Raw genomic sequence first — 19,108 nt, forward strand, 5'->3', positions numbered from 1 at the left:
GATTAGGAAAAGCGGTTACCTCATCTGGAATGGAACCTTCTAATAAATTTTCTGTTATATCCAAGAATTCAAGCTGGGTTAGGTTTAGAATTGACAATGAAATTTGTCCACTCAATTGGTTCTGCGACAAGTCTAAATGAGTGAGTTGCAAGAGGTTCCCCAATGATCTTGGAATTGGTCCACTCAATTGGTTCTGCGACAAGTCTAAATTAGTGAGTTGCGAGAGTTTCCCCAATGATCTTGGAATTTGTCCACTCAATTGGTTCTGTGACAAGTCTAAATGAGTGAGTTGCAAGGAGTTCCCCAATGATCTTGGAATTTGTCCACTCAATTGGTTCTGCGACAAGTCCAAATGAGTGAGTTGCAAAAGGTTCCCCAATGATCTTGGAATTTGTTCACTCAATTGGTTCTGTGACAAGTCTAAATGAGTGAGTTGCAAGAGGTTTCCCAGTGATCTTGGAACCGGCCCTAATAAGTTGGAATAGTATAGAACTAAAAACTTCAAGGACACAAGATTCCCCATCGAGTCAGGCAATCCTCCAAAAATATCTGCGCCACTAATAACCAAGTACTCCAAAGATGATAAATTTGTGATTGAGACAGACATTCCTTGAAAGAAAGAATTTCCTGATAGATCTAAGTACTTTAAGGCCCGTAGATTATTAACTGAATCAATGAATTCTGTAGAGAAGGACATGGACGACAGATCCAAATGTTCAAGATTGCTGCTCCGATTGAACTTCAAAGGAGCAAGATTGAGGTTTGGCAAATCAAAAATGTTTTTTGGGAATTTTCCTTGCAAATCACAATCAGCTAGACTGAGAGACCTTAGAGAAGAGGATAGATTCATGAAAACATAAGCATTAACAGAAGACATGTTGATTCCATGCAAAAACAGATGTCTGACCTCGGTTAGGTTGTGAATAAGTCCCTCCACAGCATGTTTGTCAATTGTAAATTGCTCATAGTCATAAATCCAACAGGAGAGATCAAGTGAAACCAATTTTGACATGTGGGAGACTTGGGATGGGACCTCTCCTACAAATCTGGTATGAGAAAGGTTGAGATATACTAGACTTTCAAACCGACCAAACTCAGATGGAATTTTGGAAAGATTAAAATCATTGTAGGCAAGGTTGAGTTTTTGAAGGTGAGGAAGAAGGAAAAGAGTGCTATTGGAAGGGAAGTTGCCATATAGCCAACTGCAGCTCAAGTCAAGGGCAATAACATGAGCATTTAGGTGGTCACAAGTGACCCCATCCCATGAGCAGCAATCTGTACCCTCTTTCCATGAATTTGTCTTGGGATAAGATTTAAGGCCTGTAATATGATCGCAAGACAAAGAAGCATCCTTTGTTATGGAAAAAGAGTTCTTGAACTGGATTAGTGAAGAGCAGGAGTACTGAGATCCTGAAGAAGCATAAAGATGGGGAAAGAAAAGGAGTAGGCAGAGAAAGAGATTGAAGGCCATGTTATGTTTGTAGAGGAAGATAAAGGATAGGAGTGGTATTTATAGGCGACAAAAAAAGGGTTACAGTCTTTTTTTATTTGACATTGAAAAGCTATGGATATTAGATTTTTAAAATTTTTGTATTTGTCCCAATCATCAACAACCACTTCCTTTTTACCATATATTTTTCATTCTTAAAATTGGCTGCTTTTTTTAGTAAAATCATGTATTTCATTTGAACTCCCTAAACAACTAAAAAATTAAGATTGATGAGATTACAAAATAGATTGACTTAGTCTTTTCCTTATAACATGTAAATAATGTGAGTGTCTATTCACTTGCTTGTCAACCAAAGCTAATTAATATGGAAATTTTTTGTACACAAAAGAATAAAATTGTGCTCTATTCACTACGTTTAGGGAAGAAGACTGTTGGAAATTTAATACACCGATTTCATAAAAAGTGTTTACTTATATCTATATATATATATAACCTCATAATTCAAATCTAAAATCTAATTTGTTATAAATTCTAATAAATTTATTTGGGGCTAGTTATTTTTAATCAAGTAAAAATTAAAATCGAAAACCTCATTATTTGTTGACGTGTTTACTTTTATATATATATATATATATATTTCTCTTTTAAAAATTAAAACTAAAAATATATAATGATTTATTTGGCATTTTTAACTTTACAAACAAAAAGTCATTTTAGTTTTTCCCTTTTTTTTTTGTGTGTCTCTTTTAGCCTTGAAACTTGTATAGTTTGTTAAATCACCTAAAAAAATGATGAAAAAGTTAACATCTGTATACTAACAAAACTAGCACTTACGTGGCTGATGTTGACTGTTAGTAGTTAATGGCAACACCTAAGTGGCTATTAACAGATACCACACCATTGTTTGTTGACGTGACGATGCCACATTATTAATAATCGCTGACATGGTAGTGCCACGCCATCGCCCATCGGTGACATATTAACCTTTGAGTTCAATTCAAATTTCTCTTTCCTTTGTTATAAATTAAGAATATAACTAATTTTGATGGGAATGGTAACTTATCATTAACTCGGTTTAAAAGACTATAACAGGTAAAGTTTAGTCCTATTACTGTCCGTGCCACATTAATGTGAGACATTTACATTACGCAGAATTCAAAGCATATATGGAAATTTTGCAGTATTGACTATTGAATATGCTCTACTCCACAAAAAAGACTAAGACTGTCAGTTGTCTATTGACTTCACTTGATGTTACTTCCTATCACTCTCACCCAAACTTAATTTACAAGGAACGTGGAGATTTCAAACATTTGCAGCACAAAATACAATAATTCAACACAATTTGCAGTATTGACTAAAAGCCATTAAACATTCATTATTGATTGCAATTATAATTATAACATCATTAAAAGAAACATATTATTTTAATTTATTGCTTAAAAATTCAAAGCGAACGTGGAAATATTTCATGGGTTGGCACTAAATGTGTGTCATTTTCTATTAATTGCAAGAAAACTACTCGGGAAACTGCATTTTTATGGAAAATTTTTTACTATAATGACTTATTTTGTCCTCTAACTTTATTTAAGAGATTATTTTAGTCCTCTATTTAATTTCGAATAGTTGCAGAACAAAGTCCAATAACTCCATACAAAATAACAACAATTTGCAATATCGACTACGTTTACTCGAGAGGTAGATAGATGTGCAGAGGGAAAAAAAAAGACATGGTTGCTGGAAATTCTACCTTGTTTGTACAGTCGACTAAAGGCCATTAAGGACATCAATTCCTCTAATTAGATAATACCAAATGGGAGACCAATTAGGTTTACTCTTTAAACTTTTAGTCTCATAACACCATCATTGATTAGTGTCAAAAGTAACATATTTTAACCTCATTCTTAGTACATTGTTAAGTGATTATGTGACATTAATTGTGAATTATATGCTTCTAATCCTTTATAAGAATGGAAGCAAGAAGCTACAAGAGGAGAGCACAAAATTACTTTGAGAACACCATTGAAGCCTATTTCCAAGTAATTTTTCATCAAGATTTAAGAGTCTAAGTTGATTTTAAAGAGAGTTATCATGGATTTTTTTTATTGTAGTGGTTATATTGTATTTTTTTGTGTTTACTCTTACCATTATGAACTGATTCTCTTAATACTTAGGGAGATGAACCTTAGAATGAATTCTATTATTTGATTTATATTTTATGCAATAAAATCTTAGTCTCTTTGTTTTCAATTATGAATGTTCTGTTATTCTTGGGTTAATAATTCTAGAGTGTTAATTCATGTTTGATGAGCATAAGTCTGGGGTTGAATAAACCCTTCTTGTGATTAGATCTTGCATAATTGAATTGAGTTGCATGCAATTCTATAAATAAAACGACATAAATCTATCAGATTAAAGTCAAATCTAATTAGTGTAATTGGAAAGTCAAATGATGTATATCACAAACGAGAAATTCTAATTAGTGTAATTGGTATTATCAAATGATGACTTCAAATGTTGATCATCCTCGACCACAAACTATCTAAGTTTGCAGTGTGAAAGCAGCTACTTCCATTACAGAAACCTTTCACTGTATATTGACTTGGTCTTATTTCCTATAACACCTCATGTTTGGTCATAGATGGTGGAAGATAGTAGAGACTCGATACAACACACCATTTGCACCTGCAATTAAGCTTCTTTAAAAGGAAATGGGATCCACCAATTTTACCTAAACTCACATCAACATTGTTATGGGGCTTTTCATTTCGTGAAGCACCTAATATTTGTCTCAACGTGTTTACTGGTTCCTCAATTTCACATCAATGCATTCAATTTCAAAATAGATTAAGTTGTTTGGTTCAAATACCAAGACTGCCAACATCTATTGACTTCACTTGGTCCGGCTTCCTCTCACTGTCAACCAAACTTAATCGAGAAGTACTAAGGAAATTTCAGTCATTTGCAGCGTAATGTACAGGAACTCCACGCCCACAAAATAATTTATAATATTTTGGATGGATGTTGCGTTTACTTACGACTAGTGTAAAAATAATGGTAGCGGTGAGATTAGGTATTGTAGCATGAGACCAAAAGTAAATTAAACACACCACACCGCACTCAATCGCCTATCCGAATTCACCCTAAGTTTGATGTGCTGAGAAAAAAAAAGCATGAATGATGAAGAATTAAAGCCAATACTTGGTAAGTACCCTAATTAGTTTACAAGTAAATATTCTTGTACTAATTATTCAGGCAAACCTTAGCCAATAATAAAAAATATATAATGATCTATTAGGTCCTCCAACTTTATAAAAAAGAATCATTTTAACTCAGGGGCATAATTAGGGGTTGACAAGGGCCTGCCTGAAATTACAATTTGGCCCTCCCTAAAATTGATAAAAATTTGATTTAATTATTTAAAAAATATAAAGATATAGAGTATTAAAATGGTAAAATTGCATTTTTACTGTCATAAATATTTATAATTTAATTTCGGCCCCCTAAAAAATTTTCTGGCTTCTCCCATGTTTTAGCCCTTCATTTAATTTTTCATCTTTTTTAGCCCTTTAATTTGTATTATTTGACAATTCACCTCAAAAAAGATAGAAAAGTTAATATTTATTAACTTTGTTGACGTGACATCCACATGACAAGACATGTGTATGTAACGTCAACAATCAATTAATTTTTAAAACTTAAAATATTTTTAATAATTTTGAATTTTAAAATTAATTAATTATTAATGTGGCATTCATATGACAATCCACAAAATTAATTAATAATTGAAAGTTGCGTTACATTAAAATTAGTTTGTTAGAATGGAATTCTAATAAATTTATTTGGGAATGATTACTTTTCGTTAAAGTGGAGTCAATATTACTTGGTTAACTATTTCTCTTTTAGCCAACTACAAAATTCAAGTCCATTACAAAATTGTAGAGGACTAAATCCTAAAAATAAAATGTATAGAGATTAAACTTTAAATTTACAAAGAGTACAAGAAATTTGAATATATTACAACTATTAAATTTTCCTCTATAATTTAGTTAAAATAAATAAATAATTCCCTCAACGCCAAACGTGGATAATAAACATACTAGTTTAATGTATATATTTGGTACACTTTTTTTTTAGTAAGAGCATATCACCACCATGTCAGCAATTTTAAGATGATGTGGTAGTGCCACATATTACTATTTCTCTTTTGGCTAACTAGAAAATTAAAATAGAAAAAAAGATGATCTCATTTCGAAAGACTATAAGACGTAAAAGTTTGGTCCAACACTGTTAGCGTCTATTGACTTCAACTGCTTTTACTGTTTGTGTCAACCAAATTAGATAACCTGCAAGCAGTGTAGGACATCTGCATAATGCAAAATTTTACACAAATAATATGAAATTTTTGCAATATTTGACTGTATACATTTACTCGAGAAAACTGCGATTAGGTGAGAAATTTTCACATTCATGCATTGAAGTTCGAGATACCTTTAGAATTTATTGAAAAATGGTAATTTTTAGAAAATTTGAGGCATATTTGTGATTGGTAAATGTGGAGAGTTGAATCATAAAATTATGAGACCTTTATAATGGTAATCTTCTTGTGAATTGTGTTGAGAAAAATGAGAAGCATTAGTCTCATGCTGGTTGAGAATTAAGTGTGGGACTTATATATATATATATATGTATGTAAATCAACTTAGTAGCTATTTAATGACTAAAGCTTGAAACTCTGTCTCATGCGCAATTGGGGTGCAAATCTAAACCCATCGGGGTTGGGGCATACCCGCACGACATGGGTGACGCGAAATGTCCGGACCAATAGGGCCCAAGAATGGCATGCAGATATTTTAGCCCAATACAAAAGATATTATACAGAATTTGTTTAAAAGGACAAATATATCAATTTGATTTTATTTGATTCAAATTGATTTAAAGGCTCCTCAAATTTTATTCAAATTTATCTCAGGATACACAACGAATTTTCAAACATTTCGGTGATAGAATAAGGCAATGTTTGTTCGTTGATCACTACATAGGTACTACTGCTGCGATTATTTTGTTGTTGTATCCTGAGAGACAGATGACTAACGCTTCTCCAATTGTCATAAGAACGACCAAATCTATCTTAAGAAAACTATGAAAGCAGGTCTCAACATCTAATAAAACTCAATTCCCTTATTTTATTTTTGATTTTTTAAAATCTTGTTTATTTAATTATTTTTAGATCTAATGTTTTAAATAAATATTTATTTAATTTGTTTTATTTAGATCTAGTATTTTTACATAAATATAAATATTTGTTTATATTATTTGTTCAGATCGTGCATTTAATATTTATATTTATTCGTAACGTATTTTCTCCAACAAATTTATCTTTATAGTGGATCCACTTTTTGAATTATATTAACACTGCAAATTATTCTGATGAATCTTATTGAAAATTGTTCTTTTGATGAAATTGTGGGTCAATGTTGTTTCGTAATTTCTCTTTTAACCCATATATATATATATATATATATATATATATATATCTATGCAATGCTATTGTATATATTATTGTTACTCAAATATGATGATAGATCTATCGGTTTGGGACATCCTATTATTTTACCTAGAAATTTTTAAATTAAAAAAAATAGTTACATGGATGGATTGAAGTTAAAATGAGTGACATCCTCAATTAATATCAAGACTAGAGCATAAAAATTAAAAGATTATATCGTCCCTAAGTGTGTATAAATTAATAACACTTTAAAAATTTTGAGCAAATACCAGGCCCAAACTGTTAACCTATTACCTAAACTGTAACATCTTGATTTTGTGTCTAGTAGGAACAGTAGTCGAGAGACCACAAATCCGACATCAAAATATTTTTTTATTATTTTTATGTCTATAGTATGATACTAAAGTTGTGTGAAATTTTCATAAAGAAATTTCTTCGTTTGAGTACTCAATTTGATAAAAAGAACTAAATCGCGTAAGGTGCAAAACTTGAGGTCTAATTGATAAAGGCACTAAATAGTTATAGAATTGAAAAGTATGGGCACTTGCATGGAAATTATACCAATAAAAAAGTGAGGAGACAAAGATGGACATGTAGTAGATGGATTTGGTGAAGTTACTAAAAGTTAAATTGGTAAATAAGTTAATAGGATAATAAGACAAAATAGCAAAAGCTATCATCTTTATTTTTCTTCTTCTTCAACCGTAATAGAAAAAAATGGAGGGTTTCATTTGGCCAAGCTTTGGAGCTTATGTGAGTGGTTTTTGCCCCGTTTTTAATGATTTCTATGTTTTTGGAGTTGTGGTAACTCGATTTAGCTATCTCGTACCTTCATTTTCAAAACTGTTAAAGTTTGTAAATTTTGCCATGGTTGATAAAGTGTGTATTTTGATAATTGATGATAGAAAATACATCCTTGTTGTTAGATAAACAACATTTGTAAAGACCACAGGCAGTGGAAACAACAAGAAGGCCATAGCCAACCAACAAAACACGAGAACGACCCAGATGCTAAAAAAAAAAAACACATGAATTCCAACAATTGCATAACCCCAATTTCAACACCAATTAGTTTTACTCAACTCTAATCTGTAATTACACTCATTGTTGAAATACCATTACAATAGATAAAGACATATAACTAAATTGGTCGAGGCAAAACATTACACACACTTAAAAATTAGATATATGCTTGAACATGGTGAAAATTCCAATAACCTTTGGAATCTCTCATTCAAACTTAATATTTGAGAGATCAATGATGGTCCACATGGTGAAAATTTTCATGAATTCCCTATCTTATATATCCTTTAATAACAATTCCAATTGTTGAGATTTATGATAGCCCTAAAATTGTTGATGCATCTCACTGGTAGTGGTCCAGTAAAATAATTACTTCGAAAGTTTGGTCCAAGACTGTTAGCGTCTATTGACTTCAACTGCTCTTGCTTCCTCTTACTGTTAGTTTTCAACCTAAGAATCTACAAGCAACCATGCAGAATTCCACACAAATAATATGAAAATTTTGCAGTATTGACTATATACATTTACTCGAGAAAAGCTGAGATTATAGGCTTGGAGATCCTAATTTTTACTATTTAAAATATTTGTTACCTGATCTATTTAAAAACAAAAATTCTTTTTCATATCACTGTGAAATTTGTGAATTGGCTAAACAACACCGGTCATTCTTCCCACCTCAAAAATATAAAGCTTCCAAACCTTTTTCGTTAATTCATAGTGATGTTTACGGACCTTCAAGAGTCTCAATTTTTTTAGGAAAACGTTGGTTTGTCACATTTATTGATGATCATACTCGCATTTGTTGGGTGTTTCAAGAGTCTCAACTTTTTCAAGAAAACGTTGGTTTGTCACATTTATTGATGATCATACTCGCATTTGTTGGGCGTTTTTATTAAAAGATAAGTCTGAAGTTAAAAATGTGTTTCAGTCTTTTTATGCTATGGTGAAAACACAATTTTGTGTGAAAATAGAAGTACTTCGAAGTGACAATGGTGGGGAATTTTTTAGTAACCAATTAGGTGTCTTCTTAACCAAACATGGTATAGTCCACCAAAGCTCTTGTACAAATACACCACAACAAAATGGGTTTGCAGAAAGAAAAACCGACATATTTTGGAAGTAACTAGAGCCTTGATGTTCACTAGTCAGATACCACATTATCTTTGGGGTGAACCCGTGTTAACTGCTACATATCTTATTAATAGAATGCCTAGTAAAACTCTAAACTATAGAACTCCTTTCAGTCTCTTTACAGATAACTTTCCTAACTCTAAATTGACCACAGATTTATCCCTCCGAGTTTTTGGGTGTAGTGTTTTTGTCCATCTTCACAATCAAGGTAAACTAGATCCTAGAGCAAAAAATGCTTTTTTGTTGGCTATGCTTCTAGTAAAAAGAGTTACAAATGTTACAATCCAATTGATTGGAAGATTATTGTTACCATACCTTATGTTCATGAATTCTCATCATCACATGTTTATAAATGCAACTCAAACTTGAATAATTGAATATTTTGTAATTCTACATGTATTTTTTTTATGGTGAGCAGTATAATGTTCACTAAAAATTGAAATTCAAGAAAGAAGACATACATAGTTGCACCATACAAGATGTTACACTCGAACTAAACCCTTACAAATAGTACAAATTGCAATGAAATACAGAGGAATTGGTACAATCATAAAGACAGACACATACCAATGCAACTTTTCACCATAGGAAAAACTTTCTGACAGACTACTAAACAAGAAATTATGAAGACACAGCAGAAAGGCTTTAACTTCATTTGCACCAACTAGATCCTTCTTCATCCATTGATGCGATTGCTATATTTTGGTTTTCTTCTTCGCCTCTTCTCATGTTGGTCTTCAACCAAATTCACAAACCTTTTCGCCTTACCGGTTTGGAAAACAACACATCCCATGGCCATTCCAAACACTACCCCGCATCCATAACCTATCAACACCACTTTCCAATCAAAAGCAATGTATCGAAATGGGGTGGGCAATGGTCGACTCAAAAGCGGCACACAGAGGGTAGATTTTAGGGTTGGTTAGATTTTTTTTTAGAAATGGAGTGTCTGCTAATATTTAGGGTTTATGTTGAGTTATTTATGGCGTATGAAACGACGACGTTTGACGCCATTTCAGTGGTTTCAAAACGGCGTCGTATACGGCCGAGATTCGTGCGGTGACTCGACCCGGGGAGGATCCGTGTGTTTTCACATTGGTGGGATATCTGTGCTCTAGGTCCTCAATATTTGCACTTTGTTTTAATTCGGTTTCTTTTGATTCTTCAAATTGGGCTTCATAATTTCTTGCTGACTTCATTTTAGTCCACTTGCAGCGCTGCGTTTTGGTGGGCAAGGAATATTTCCTATTTTAGTCCCCCATGTTATTCATGATTTGTAATTTGGGTCCTTTCCTTTTATTTATTTTAGATTTTTCCCTGAATTACTGCTTTAATGCCAATTTAGTTCTTTGTTTGTTATTATTGCTATAGAATTATTTAGTTTGTTATTATTGGTGTTACTATTATTAGTTTATATATTTACTTATTTTTATGCATGTACATTATTTTATTATGTAGTCTTATTTTAATTATTTTTTATCTAATGCATTAGTATATATTTTTATGTTAATTCAATATTATCTATACATTTTAATGAGTTTATTTTTATAATACATTTTCTTAAAATGTTTATTTATATATACTTTTGTGCTTTAAAATCAATAATATTTTTATATAATACTATTTTATATATATATATAATTTGTATTAAGTTTTTTTATTATACATATATATACCTAATATATCATCGATTTCATATTTACGTATTTTTTACTTATTTCATCATTTAAAACTTTACTTTATTATAAACTTGATTTATATCAACCTTTTATACATACAATTATACATATATTATTATAAGAAATTTTACAATCCATATGTAATATTTATTTAAATTAATATGTATATATTATTTCATGTATTTCGGTTTTCTTCATATACAATACTCACTTTAAAATTTATTTTAATATTATTTTTTCATAGTATTTATATTTTATCTTCATTTTGACTTATTTCAAACTCATATATGTATATTGTTTATTTTAAAATTTTACACATAGAACTCATTTTTGTATTGATAATTTTAAATTTCCTTGTGTATGTTTTTTATTTATTCTAAAACTTGTTACATTTTATTTGTGTTAATCTGCTTGTTTCTTAGTTTTTTATTAGCTTTTAAATATTAATGTTGATATTTACGTGTGATGTAAGATTATTGCCCTAATGTGTATTGTATTGCTTATTTGTATTCATTAGTATACATTTTGGCTTATGAATTATCATTTCACGTTACATTATCATTCCATCATTTTTTTTAAAAAGGGGATTACGTTTAATTTAAGCACTAAAATCGATTTATCCATAAGATAACGCAATACTCGGCATTTGAGATCTTCGAGCAGATTGAGTCCTAACGTATTGGGTTCCAATTTTCCTTGTTGAATCTAAATAATCAAGAATATTCTTTAATCAAAACACATAAATAAAAAGCTCATTCTCGGGAATTTGATACGTTGTGTCCTAACGCATTGGATATGGCATATTGTTTTCTCGAGATGAGGATTTTTTTCTAAAAAATAATAAAGGCAATATTCAATGTTTGGAATTTTGAGAAATTGTGCCCTAACGTATTTGGTTTCGATATTTCATCTGACTTAAACAATTGAATATCCTTTTTAAACTTCACTGCATGAGTTTTAAAAAAAAATCAAAAGACAAGCTCATTTTTGAGGATGCGAAACATCACATCCTAACTCATTGGATGTGACATTCTATCTCCCAAAATGAAGGGGGTCTTAGCACGCATTTTGATTACATTTGAGCTCCCTAAACAACTAAGAAAATTAAGATTGATGAGATTACAAAGTAGATTGACTTAGCCTTCTTCCTTATAATACGTAAAGAACGTGAGTGTCTATTCACTTAGTATGTATGGCCGTCAAGCAATGTAGAAATTCGCACACAAAAGAACGAAATTGTGCACTACTTAAAAATTCAAAGCATGTGTGACCTATATTCATTTATTTTATTGCATAAAATTCAAGGCATGTATGTTGAATAATTTTATCCAAGAAGCATATTTTCCACAAAACTTTAATTTGTTGCCATTAAATATGTCATTTTCTATTAACGGCAAAAAAACTATCCGGTAAACCGCATCTTTTTCTTTAGATGAAATTTTGTAAAAAAAATTTGACATTATCACTAATATGGTCCTTCAATTTTATTTTTTTTAAAATCATTTTAACTCTCGATTTAATATTTCGCCTCTTTGAGCTTTTAAATTTGCGTTATTTATCAAATTATCTCAAAATGGATGAAAAAGTTAACATTTGTTAATTTTATTGACGAGACATACATATCGATATCATATAAACAGTTAATTGATTTTTTAAAATTTTAAAAATAAAGCATATATTAAAATTTTCTAAGAAATAATGACCAAACTTGGAACAATCGCAGAAGAATGTCCAATAATTCCAAACAAATTAACGCAACATTTTAGTTATTGTCTACTGTCCAATAACGCCATGTGTATTAGTACAAACATTCATTAAACCTAATTTAATTTTAGCCCTTAATTTAATTTTTCATCTTTTTTAGCCCTTAATCCACATTGTTTATCAAATAACCCTTAAACTTACATTGTTATCAGATGAAAAATTAATATATATCTATTAACTTTGCTAGCGTGCATATATATGCAACTTCATTTAAATCTAAAAATATAAAAATTTATTAAATATGTATAAATCTAAAATTTCTTAAAATTAAAACTAAATTTTTTAAACTAATGCAAATTTTAGTATTTAAAAATCTTAAAATTTTTAAATTAAATTCCTTTTCTTTTCCAGCGTTGAAGAACACCTTCAATCACATCAACAACTTCATGCTGTTTTGCCTAGAAATTGTTTTGCAAATTTATTTTGTTTTATTTATTTCTAAACCCATATTTCTTTTCTATAACTCTAATTATTAGATTGTTTAGGGTTTTGAGTAACTTTCGATTTTGGAATTTTAGATTTTTAAATTTAAATACGAAGTGCTTTTCTTCTTCTCCAAACCCATAATTTTTTCTGCCAAATTTCAACTCAAGGTTTCACTTTTAGCTATAAATAAAACATATATTATATTTATAATGACCTAAGAATAGTAAAGTTGACGCTTGATCTACATGAAAAAGGAGGAAAAAAAAACAGGCAAAGAAAGATAATATGAAGAGAGCATAAATCAATAAAGCAAATGAAAAACAAGTAGAATTAAAGTGAATGAGTATTTAATAATTTTTTGTGAAAACGAGTAGAATTAAAGTGAATGGGTATTTAATTTTTTTTGTGAAAGTTCAAAGACTGAATATTTATGAGCTTGGATGTGGAAAAATTAGTTGGAATTTTTTTTCTTGCACCAATTGATTTTTATATAAAATTTGTATTTATTTTTAAGATTTTTAAATTTTGTTACAATTATTTTTATGAAAATTTGAAAATATAAAATACTTTTGAACTATAATTCAAGGATTAAATTAGCTATTAATCATTTGAATAAATAAAACATATACATGAATTAAGTAATTAATCCACAAGCAATGTTGGACATTTTCATAATGCCAAATTTCACTTCAGATTTAGTTACCCATAATCATATTTAAACAAACAAAAACACAACAATCACACAAAATAGGCATAACTAGAAAACATGAGAAAATGAGAAAAGCTTGAAAACAATTACAATGGTAGCAAAGGAAATGTAAAAAAAAAACACTTAAAAATCAGATTTTAATGATGAAGGGAATTGATTTATACTAAAACCAAGAATTAAACTAAAAATACAAAGAGTTACAGGTACTAAACAAGCAAATAAATCCTAGCTACAATGATAATTAACTTAATTAACTACTATTGGAACCAAGAAAAACTAAAAGAAAACATGAATTACACCCTAGAGTTATGGAGAAGAAAACAAAAACTCTAAAAATAAAGAGGAAATTTGAAAACCATGAAATGTTAAGTGTGCCTTTTGTTCAGCCAATTTTTTGCCCTTTCTAGAATTACAGATCCAAAAATAGTGACCAAATTGTCCTTGATCGTCGAATTTTGGTTAGGGGACATGTTGGAAAAGGATTAGCCCTACGGTTATATTTTGTCTTCTCTCATCAATGATATTGCGATACCCAAATTTGGTATCGCGATATCCACAACAGTCTTGGGGATCCTTGGGAGTTTTGGGTATCGCGATACCTTACGACCGGTATCAAGATAACACTATTGATGGCTCAATCTTCCTTGTTTTTAACATTGTTATGGGTATTACGACTTTCATGCTTTGATATGCGATACCCTCTTTCTAGGTGACATTTTTGCTCCTTTCGGGCCATGATGGGCTCTCTGCATCACTCACCAACCTCATTAGATTCCCCAGGTGCCATTTGGCCATCTCAGGTCTCAAAATAGCATCAAAATGCACACTAACCATTTATTAATATAAAGAACTAAAACTAAATAAAAACACAACAAAGATATCTAAATTGCTCGAAACTAAGCTTTTAAGTGTGATGGAGAGCCTAATTTGACATATCAATTTACAGCAGATCATAAACATAATTTGCGGAACCTTGTTAAAATTTCGGATTTCTTTATTAGTTTTTCTTTCAATATTTTAAACGGTACATTTGTAGTAATATATTGTGCAGATCATAGACTAAAATGCTTTATTAGTTTTCTATTGTTAATCTCTTTTTTTTCTTATTATTAACACCACTTCCTTTTTACCATATAATTTTTATTCATAAGAAAGAAGTGAAATAATTAGAATGAATGAGATTACAAAGTATATTGACTTGGACTTGCTTCCTTTATATGTATGAATGTGGAAATTGGCATAATGCCAACTTATTTTCCACGCAGAAGAAGAAAATGGTGCTCTATTCACTCAGTTTCTAACAACACCATAATAACAACACCAATTTGAACTCCCTAAAGAAAGAAGAAGTGATGAGATTAGAAAGTATATTGACTTGGTCTTGCTTCCTTTATATGTATGAATGTGGAATTTGGCATAATGCCAACTTATTTTCAACGCAGAAGAAGAAAATGGTGCTCTATTCCCTCCCTTTAACTTAGCAACTAAGGTCTAGCAAACAAGGCCACATATGACTTAGATATATATATATATATATATATATATGGTCCCTAAGTGTGTATATATTAATATATTTTAAAGTAGACAAACTTATGCCTTAAAAGTTGAATAATAGTATCTAAGAAACAAATTTTCCACCAGACTGAAAATTTTGTATTGCTTGGAATTAATTGACTGTCATTTTCTATTACTTGCTAGAAATATATTGTATTGCTTTAAATTCAAACAAGAAATAGGGGAAATTTCACATCAATGCATTCACTTCACTTGGTCAACTTGATCGACTAGCAGGAAGGAAATTTCAGTCATTTGCAGCATCAGAATTCCACACCCTCAAAATAATTTGCAATTTCAAAAATAGATGAATTAGTGTGGTTCAAATACCAAGACTACAATATCTATTCACTTCACTTCGTCTTTATTACTCACACAGAATTTATCATCATCATCATCATCATTATATTACTCTTTTATTGTTATTTTTTATTTTTTTCTTGTTACTTTTATTTGTTATTATTATTATTTTTATACTTTCATGTTTTCTTTTCATATATTCCACCTTTTATTTGTTTATTTAATTCTTTTACTTAATTAATATTAGATTTTATTAGTTGATGTTATTACTTATTTATTGTTTTTGATATATCATCGCTTCGTTAATATGCACCATCATTTTATTATTGTTACAATTACGTCACGAGCCGTTTTAAATGTATTCATGCTTTTCTAATATGCCCGAATAAATTAAATACCTACCGTTTTAAATATTACATTAACTTTTATGCGATACCTAAAAACGAATTTTTTTACCAAGACAAATGTTTGTTATTTCAAATTTAGAAAAATCATGTTCTAACTTACGGAATATGGTTTCCTTCTAAAATTGAGATAATTGAATATATTTTAAAATAAATATTATTTTTTTTGCATTTGTTCTCGTTTTCGGGATTTAAGGCATGGTGTCCTAACTTACGGAACGTTATCCTTTTTCCCAATTAATTTGAAATAAATCCATTTTTGTGAAAACAAAATTAAGTAATATTGTAACGAAGGATCGTATTTTAAAATCTCTTCAAATTCTCAATTTTTGACACTAAGACATTAATTAATTAATCAATTAGGTACTAATTTTGGGCGGTACGAGGGTGCTAATCCTTCCTCGTACGTAACCGACTCTCGACCCATTTCCTGGATTTTTGTAGACCAAAAATTGTTGCTTCAGTAAATCAAATCTTTTATTAAAACGATTAAATTGGAAAGTGATCCGATCACACCTAATAAAAAGGATTGGTGGCGACTCCCATTTTCGTTTTCAAAATAAAAGTCGACCCTTTTCAAAAATAGTTTCGACAATGTGTAACAAGTATTTTTATTAATCCATTTGGAACAAGATTTTGTTGTCTAATGTTAAGGTTTGCTGGAGCAAATAAATTGATTAATGCTTTGAACTTTCCCAAACACTTTTTATAGTTTTGTTATATGCATTTTGTATAATTAGTATATTTGAATATATTAGATACATTGTCTAAAACAATGTCAATTGTAATTTTTATATTTTATTGATCATAAGCTTATTATATAAATAATATTTTTTAAAAGATGGAGTGATACATTTACGTAGTGCTTATGAATATAATGTTGGATTAAAATCCTTAATTCTGAGTACATATGTATAATGCTTGAAATTACAATTATCTTAATAATTTTGTTTCTGTTTTTGTTGATTGATGATTATAAAAATCATTATTCTTCTGAAGGCATGCTTTGTTGTCAATGACAGTACCTGCACCCTAGAAAAATCACCAGCTTTAACAACTGTAAGAGTTGTCCTGCCTGACATTTACTAAAAAATCACCAGGAAGCACATTGTCAGGAGATCCTTGCTGGAAAAAACTTGGTAGGATGGTTTCTTTTTCTGCAAACTTAGGATTTCAATTGATGTTGATGCAACATTTTAGATCAAGGAACTTGCAAGCCTATTATGGTAGAAATGTTTTATCCAAATGATAAAGATGTTGATGCAACATTTTAGATTGCAAATTCCTTGATCACATTTGGAATCCTAATCACAGGGACTTGCAAGCCTATTAGCTCCAGGAACTTTAGATTGTACCTGTTCAAAACATTTTTTCAAAGAAGGAACCATAGGTGAAAGGCGTCTATTCTGGTTCATCTCATTGAATACATCAAATGAAGGATCAATACGCTGAAAAAGGGACAATGGAAAGAACTTTAGCCAACAACTTGAATTTTATAACTACTCCTATGCCAACCAGCAAACCATAACAGCGTGTACATAAAAAAGAGGATGCTGACTTACAATTCCTTTCATTTCACCACAACCAATCAAATCCCTTGCAATGCTGTTTGGATCACAGCAGCTCATCTTTCAATCCTAGATGGCTCCGCCAATTTTTTGAAAGCATACATAAACTGTTAAAGAAATAAATGGATAAAACACCTACAGGATAGAAGGCTGAAAAATTACAAAGGGCAATGACCTTATTGTTAAAATTCCAACGTCCATTCCTTGGAAAGATATCTTACACCATTGCCCACTCAAGAGAACTCAAATAGCAGCAAGATCTAGTATAAAATGTAACTCTCAACAACATACACAAATGTTTGTTCTATCAAGGAACAACATACACAGACATATTCACCTACCCTTGGTGCTGGCAGAATATGCCCATTCACTTGGGTGAAATTAGAGTTGATATTAACCCCACAAGATTTCAGCACCATAATTACTGCTAAGTAAAACCTGCACATAAATTTTCAGCGCTATGTATACATTGTGTCACTTGCATCCAAATCAAATATTTCGGGCTACAGAGTTTCATAGATATGACGAAGGTATTATCGGGGGATTGTACCATGTATACCTGACACGAAGGACCTACGACTATGGGAGATCTCAAGCACTTCGTTTTCCATGCGCACATGCAATTGCTGCATGTGCCTCAACATGTCTGGACTGCATGAGCTATGTTGACGATGTGTACAAACCAAAATGCATATATAAAGTATGAAAATTTGAATTCCCACCAGACCCAAAAAGCCTACTGGATTTTGGTCGGATACGCAACAATATGAATATTTGGGAGAAGATTGACCAACCAAGGTTATACAATTATTGTAGGAACGGCCTGGGCATAGTAAGTCAAGATGTCCACAATTGGGGGCAACATTGAGGAGAAGAACAAATTAAAACATTCGATCGTTTTTTTTTGAATAAGCATACAAGAAAAAACAAATAAATTTTTTCATTTTTTCATTGCTTCTCAGCTTTTGGTAAATTGTAAATAAGTATATATAATTAATGTAAAATACAATACAATACAAAACAATATAAATACTTTTTTTCCTTTTTTTTAGATTGTAAATAAGCTTATTATTGAAAAGGCATACAATAGAATACAATAGAAATAATTTTTAATTTTTTCGTAGATTGTAAATAAGTATACATTATTGATGTAAAATATAGTTGAAAATACTTTTTTGATAAAATTGGAATAAACACATTATGGATGGAAATTTTTAATACAATACAAATTGATCATTAACAAACTAAATGACGATTTACATAAGAAAAATTTAAAATAAAAAAATCATCAGCTTTGTTGGCCCGAATGTGTGCCACAACCCGGTGAGTGTCAGTTATGAGTAGGATTTCATCGTAGTTGGGGTTCTAGCTCTTCCTTATCTTCACCTCCACCTCCAACTTGATCTTCACCTTCATCTTGTTCCTCTGTGCTTGTATGCATTAAATTCTTGCAATACAGGGGAGAGAAACCTAGTTTTCCCGTAAGCTTATTATCAAAAAAGTTGAGCAGTTTCAGGTTCCAGCAAATGGAAAGGGGCTCAGCGATCTTACTCAGCCAATAGTGAGCTAAGAAATCTTTAATGACAATATG

The 19,108-nt window shown here is 30.5% G+C and overlaps 1 protein-coding gene and 1 long non-coding RNA gene across 2 annotated transcripts in view; one reads left to right on the forward strand and one right to left on the reverse strand.

Annotated features, from left to right (window-relative positions):
- Positions 1-19,108, reverse strand: part of LOC128041196 (receptor-like protein Cf-9 homolog) — an 81,889-nt gene that overhangs the window by 39,412 nt on the left and 23,369 nt on the right. The window lies entirely within an intron of this gene.
- Positions 1-19,108, forward strand: part of LOC128041198 (uncharacterized) — a 78,688-nt gene that overhangs the window by 36,483 nt on the left and 23,097 nt on the right. The gene's annotated exons all lie outside the window — the stretch shown is intronic.

Source organism: Gossypium raimondii, chromosome 5 (assembly GCF_025698545.1).
Source record: "Gossypium raimondii isolate GPD5lz chromosome 5, ASM2569854v1, whole genome shotgun sequence".
Lineage (NCBI taxonomy): Eukaryota > Viridiplantae > Streptophyta > Magnoliopsida > Malvales > Malvaceae > Gossypium > Gossypium raimondii.